General features: G+C 43.4%; 1 non-coding gene across 1 annotated transcript; it reads right to left on the bottom strand.

Annotated features, from left to right (window-relative positions):
* Positions 1-2,673: 2,673 nt before the first annotated feature.
* LOC123326327 lies at positions 2,674-2,864 on the bottom strand. Its single transcript, XR_006541031.1, has one exon. It is a non-coding gene; the product is annotated as a U2 spliceosomal RNA (small nuclear RNA).
* Between the last annotated feature and the right edge of the window lie 3,783 nt (positions 2,865-6,647).

Here is a 6,647-nt window from a genome sequence, read left to right as displayed (position 1 = left end):
AAAATATGTGCAAATCATGTATCTGATGAGTCTGTATCCATAATGTATAAAGAATTCTTACAACTCAACCACAAAAAGAAGATAGCCAACTTAAAAAAGGGCATGGAGGAGGCGCCTGGGTGTCTCAGCCAGTTAAACATCTGCCTTCAGCTCAGGTCATGATCCCCGGGTCCTGGGATCAAGCCCCACATCAGGCCCCCTGCTGAGCAGGGAGTCTGCTTCTCCCTCTCTCTCTTCCCCTCCCCCCACTCATGCTCACTCTCTCTCTCAAAGAAATAAATAAAATCTTTTTAAAATTTTTTTTAAATGGGCATGGGGCACCTGGCTAGCTCAGTCGGTAGAGCATGAGACTCTTGATCTCAGGGTTGCAAGTTCAAGCCGCACAATGGGTGTAGAGATTACTTAAAATCTTTAGGGGCGCCTGTGTGGCTCAGTCAGTTGAGTGTCCAACTCTTGATCTCAGCTCAGGTCTTGATCTCAGGGTTGTGAGTTTAAGCCCCGCATTGGGCTCCATGCTGGGCTTTAAAATATAAATAAAATAAAAATAAATAAAAATTAAATTAAATTTAATTTAAAAAGTAAAATAAAATAAAATCTTTAAAAAGAAATGGACAAAGGAGTTGAATAGACATTTCTCCAAAGAACATATACAAATGGCCAAACAACACATGAAATGAGGCTCAGTGTCATTAGGTAAATAAAAATAAAAACCATCATCAACTACTTCATGCCCATTAGAATGGCTATAATCACAAAAACAGAAAATAGCCAAGTGTTGGTGGGGATGTGGAGAAATTAGAACCCTCCTACAGTGCTGGTGGGAATACAGAATGGTGTGGCCACTGTGGGAAACAGTTCGGCAATTCCTCAATAATTAAATATGGTAGTACCACATCACCTGGCAATTCCACTCCTAGGCATATCCTCAGAAGTGAAAGCGTTCAAACAAAAACATGTATATGAATGTTCATAGAAGCACTATTCATAATAGTCAAAAGGTGGAAACAACCTAGAAGTCCATCACTGATGAATAGATAAATAAAATGGGGATATGTCCATACAATGTAAAATTGTTCAGCCTTAAAAAAGAATGAAGTACTGGGGTGCCTGGGTGCTCAGTCAGTTAAGAGACCAGCTCTTCATCTCGGCTCAGGTCTTGATCTCAGGGTCGTGAGTTCAAGCCCCATATTGACCTCCACTTTGGGCTCCATCCTGGGTGTGCAGCCTACTTAAAAAAATAAACAAATTGGGCACCTGGGTGGCTCAGCCGTTAAGTGTCTGCCTTCATCTCGGGTCATGATCCCAGGGTCCGGGGATCGAGTCCCACATCGGGCTCCCTGCTCGGTGGGAAGCCGTCTTCTCCCTCTCCCACTCCCCCCTGCTTGTGTTCCTGCTCTCGTTATCTCTCTCTGTCAAATAAATAAATAAAATCTTAAAAAAAAAAAAAAACTTCCATTTAAAAAAATAAACCAATAAAAGAAAGAGAGAGAGAAAGGAAGAAGTACTGATATATATGCCACAACATGGATGAATCTTGAAAACATTATGTTGAATGAGAGAAGCCAGACAGAAAAGGCCACATATTATATGATCCATTTATATGAAATATTCAGAATAGGCAAATGCAGAGAGATAGAAAATAGAGGAGTGGTTGCCAGAGGATGGGGCAAGGAGGATTGGGAGTGATTGCTTGATGGGTACAAGGGCTTCCTTTTGGGGTGATAAAAGTATTCTGGAACTAGATTATGCTGATGGTTTCATACATTGTGAATGTACTAAATACCACTGAATTATAGGCTTTAAAATGGTTTAAATGCTGACTTTAATGTTATGTGTATTTTAGTACTTTTTTTTTTAAGGGAAGTACTAAGGTTGGATAATTCAGCTTCTCAAAAAGGCAGATTGACGGGTTAGCTTTTCCGGGGATCTCTGTTTCCTCTTCATGGTTTCAAGATGGCTGCCACAGCTTTAAAGTTTCCCATCCTCACGTGACAATATCCTTTTCTTAGGGAAGAAAACCCTTCCAAGAGCCCTCCAGCAGACTGTCCCTTAGAATCTCATTGGCTAGAGCCTCATCACATGCAGACCCATACACCAGAAACTACAAAAGAAATGGAATTCTGGTGCTTGGGTTAGACCAATTACAGTTCATCTGAGGCTGAGCGAAGGGCTTTCCTTCCCTTAGCATGTTGCTGCTGAATAGAATTTAGACTCTATTAGAAAGGAAAAGGAGGGATATAACTATTTGTTAGGCAGGTAGTGGTGTATGCCACATCTTTCTTCTATAGTAATACCATCCCACAGATACTTTGGAAACTCCCACACATCACTCTCAGAAAAGTAGTTCAAATGGGATGACCCTACCCCCCAAGCCTCAGGGGGACAACCCCAAGAGTCACAGTGATGGTTCAAGGATGGGCATATGACCTAGTCTCACTCGTAAGAGGTATCCTCTGAACTTTTCTGGAATTTCCTGGACAAGATGCATTTACTCTCTGTTGAGCTTACTAAAGTACCAGATTGTAAACTTGAGATGGCTATTGATGTGAAATGTTGGGGTCCGGAATGAACAGTCAAGAAAGAATTCTTGAGACGTCTTCAGTGTGAAAAGGGTGGTTTTCTTTTCTTTTCTTTTTCTTTTTTTAAATTTTCGGACAGCATTTATTCCCCCGAAGGGGGTGCATCGTTCCTGGAAGTACTGCAATACCAGGTCGATACGTGGAGTGGATGGAGCAAGCTCCTATTCCATCTCCTAATTCCAAAAATCCATTTAATATATTGTCCTCGGATAGAGGATGTATCAGATATTAAACTGATAAGAACAGATACTACACTTGATCTTAGCCAAAAGGCCGAGAAGCAATAAAGGGTGGTTTTCATTAAAGCAGGGGGACAGGACCCCTGGGCAGGAAAAGCTGCACTGGGGCTGTGAGGAGTGACTGATTATATACTTTCCAAATTGGGAGGGAGTTAGGGATAGCCTAAGTCTCTAAGCAATTTGGAAGGAACATTTCAAGGTTTCCAGGACTTTATGGGGCTAGCCATTGTTAGGAAAAGGTCATGTACTACTGTCTAGTAAAACCTTAATCATGAGACCCTACAGATGTATATCAGTGGGCCATATGTTTAGAGGATGATGATGATTGCTAACATGTATCTTGGGGGGCATGGGCGGGTAGTGTAGAGATAAAGGAAGTTTCCAAAGGGATTTTTTTAGAAGATCCTGGAGGTCGGGCTAATGTCAAGCTAAGGTTGCCTTTTGCCTCTCTCGAAGTATTAATATTGAGGCAGCTAAACTCCTTTTTTTTTTTTTTTTTAAAGATTTTATTTATTTATTTGAGACAGAGAGAATGAGAGACAGAGAGCATGAGAGGGAGGAGCAGACTCCCTGCCGAGCAGGGAGCCCGATGCGGGACTCGATCCCGGGACTCCAGGATCATGACCTGAACCGAAGGCAGTTGCTCAACCAACTGAGCCACCCAGGCGCCCGTCCTTTTTGTTTTTAAGTAGGCTCCATACCCAGCATAGAGCCCAGTGTGGGGACTGAACTCAGGCCCCTGAGATCAAGAATCAAAAGCTTGGGATGCCTGGGTGGCTTAGTCAGTTAAGCGTCAGCCTTCGGCTCAGGTCATGATCCCAGGGTCTTGGGTTCCATTCCCAAGTTGGGCTCCTTGCTCAGAAGGCAACCTGCTTCTCCCTCTGCCTGCCCCTCCCCCTGCTTGTGCTCTCTTTCTCTCTCTCTCACAAATAAATAAATAAAATCTTTAAAAAAAAAAAAAAGAGTAAAAAACTTAACTGATTGAGCCACCCAGGTGCCCCTAGGCTGCTAAACTCCTTGAGGAAGGTCACTCTGCCTGTCTTAAGTACTTGTCAGTGGGCTACAAGTTGTAGAGAAGTTTAATTTTTTTCTTTTGCCTTTGTTCTCCACATCAGCTATGGTGTTCATCTTTGCCACCACATAGTGGATTTTGCCTGAAAACAAACCCACTGCAGAAGACCGAGCCTAGAGATGGAGAGAAAGGACATTCTTGAAACGATCATATGTGCTCCTGAATCCAGCAGTGTCTGAAGTCAGTGTAGTTCAGGGCTTTCTGATCCATGGGCCAGTACTCTCTCTTTTTCACTTGACCTGGTTGGCATTTGGTTTCTATCATCTGCAATGGAAGAGTCATAAGTGATACAGGAAACAAGCAGCGGTCAGATCATGTTAAGACTGGAATGTGAGGCTAAGTTTGGACTTTATACTGGGGTAACTGGGAACCAAGGAGGGGTTTTAAGCAGGGGAAAAACATGGTCCCTGTTATAGAAATTATAGAGCCCATCCCTCTGCCCCAGGCCAAAGCCAGATCCACTCCATTATACTGGTCCTCAAACCCCAAATCCCACCACTATCAACTTTATCAGAGGTAGAGTCTAAATCAAAAGACCTTAATGAGTGTTGGTACCACCCCCTGGGTAATAAACCAATCTGCCATTAAAAGTATGTATGGAGGGGAGCCTGGGTGGCTCAGTCGGTTAAACATCTGCTTTCAGCTCAGGTCATGATCTCAGGGTCCTGGGATCGAGTCCCACATCAGACTCCCTGCCCGGCGGGGAGCCTACTTCTCCCTTTCCTGCTCCCCCTGCTTGTGTGCTCTCTCTCTCTGTCAAATAAATAAATAAATAAATCTTAAAAAAAAAAAAAAAAGCATGTATAGATTTATAACACCCCAAGACCCAGGCAGTGCAGAAAGGAATATTATCTGAAAATATAAGTTGAGAGCCATGCAAATGGGCAGGGGAATGTCTTTTTAGATACATACTTATTGCTTCCAGAAATTTTGGGGGCGGGGGTTGAAAGATACGCTTATGTAAGAAGAAACCTAATAAGGGAACCAGCAGGCTCTGCAGCTTTGACTCTTTCAACTGAGTTAAAATTGGTGGGTTCACCATACTCATCCTTGCTCTGGGTGCTAGAGGCCATTCATCACCCAGAGCTTGCTGGCCCAGCAGGAAGTCAGCATCAGTGACCTTCCAGCTGAAGCCCAAGATCCACTCTAGACAACAGGATACAGGAAGGAACAGAGGCCAAAATCTCCTGTGGAAAGGGGTGGAGTCTTCCTTAGGAAGAGAGCAGTTGTCTTTTTTTTTTTTTTTTTTTTTTAGATTTTATTTTTTTGACAGAGAGAGACATAGCGAGAGCAGGAACACAAGCAGGGGGAGTGGGAGAGGGAGAAGCAGGCTTCCCGCAGAGCAGGGAGCCTGATGTGGGACTCGATCCCAGGACCCTGGGATCATGACCTGAGCCGAAGGCAGACGCTTAACGGCTGAGCCACCCAGGTGCCCGAGAGCAGTTGTCTTATTTAGAGACCAAGAAGGAAGTTCACGTACATATGCAGGGTGAGCCTGAGGACCAGAAAGCAGTCAGAAGAAGAGAAGCATCCATGAGGATGAAGACGGAAAGAAGTCTCAAGTCCTATGGTGCTTTTCTGCGTGATACAAGGGAATGTGCAAGGGAGCCAGAATTATAATCAATGCTCCTTTTATCACGTAAATTCCTTCTGAAACCGGCCTAATTCAGTGTCTTGCAAATTTTTTAGCATGTGTAGGAATCACCTATAGGGCTTGTTACAAATACAGATTCCTGGAATCCTTCTATAGATTCTGATTTTGTAGAAAGAGTGGAAGCTATTTATGCCTGTTGAGCATCCTTCACCCTGTCTTTGGTATCCTTTGGGGAAACACATTTATTCGTTGGTTAACTCCGGTCCCTATTGGTCCGTGATGGCTCCACAGTCCACCCACTTTTAGGATGCACGTGTGTTAGTGCTGAGTAGGTTCCCACAAGCGGCCCGTGCTGAGCTGTCAGAGAAACCCCAGAGCAAAAAGTGAAAGGTACAAGGTGTGAAAGGTACAAGGTGTGGAAGAGGGGCCATCAGGTTGTACCTACACAAAGTTGACAAAGGCCGCATAGAACTCGAAAAAGAAAATAATAATAATACATTTAAAAAATAAAAATAATTTTTTTAAAAAATCCTGAAAAAGAGACATGGTTGAGAGGATTTGAAGAAACCCACAGAGAGCTCCTGGAAAATCTGCTTCCTGAACTCTCAGGTCCACTCCATTAAGTCCAACCCATTACAAGAGGATTCATGGAATAAGCTGTGTGACTGATAGACCACTGAGCATCTAGTAGGATGGCTGTAATAGAAACGATGGACAATACTAGTGTGGGCAAGGTTGTGGAGAAAGAGGACCCCCTCCCGCTTTGCTGCTGGGAACGCAGGGTGCGGCCACTGCGGAAAACCATTTTGGCAATTCCGCAAAAAGTTGAACGTAGAACTAGCCTAAGACCCAGCAAATCCACTCCTAGGCATATACCCCGAAGAACTGAAAACAGGTGTCTAAACAAAGACCTGTACATACACGTTCACAGCAGCACTATTCACAATAGCCGAAAGATGGAAATGACTCGAATGTCCGTCACTGATGAGTGGGTAAATAAAATGCAGTGTGTGTGTACAATTGAATATTGTCCAGCAATAAAAAGAAGTGAAGTACTGATACATGTTACAAGAGTGAACTTGGGAGACATTATGCTAATTAAAAGCCAATCACAAAAGGCCATATTGTATGATTCCATTTATATGAAATGCCTAGAATATGCA

This window comes from Neomonachus schauinslandi, chromosome 11 (assembly GCF_002201575.2).
Source record: "Neomonachus schauinslandi chromosome 11, ASM220157v2, whole genome shotgun sequence".
In the NCBI taxonomy this organism is placed as follows: Eukaryota; Metazoa; Chordata; class Mammalia; order Carnivora; family Phocidae; genus Neomonachus; species Neomonachus schauinslandi.
The sequence above is the reverse complement of the archived record's forward strand: the minus strand, read 5'-3'. Positions and strand labels throughout refer to the sequence as shown.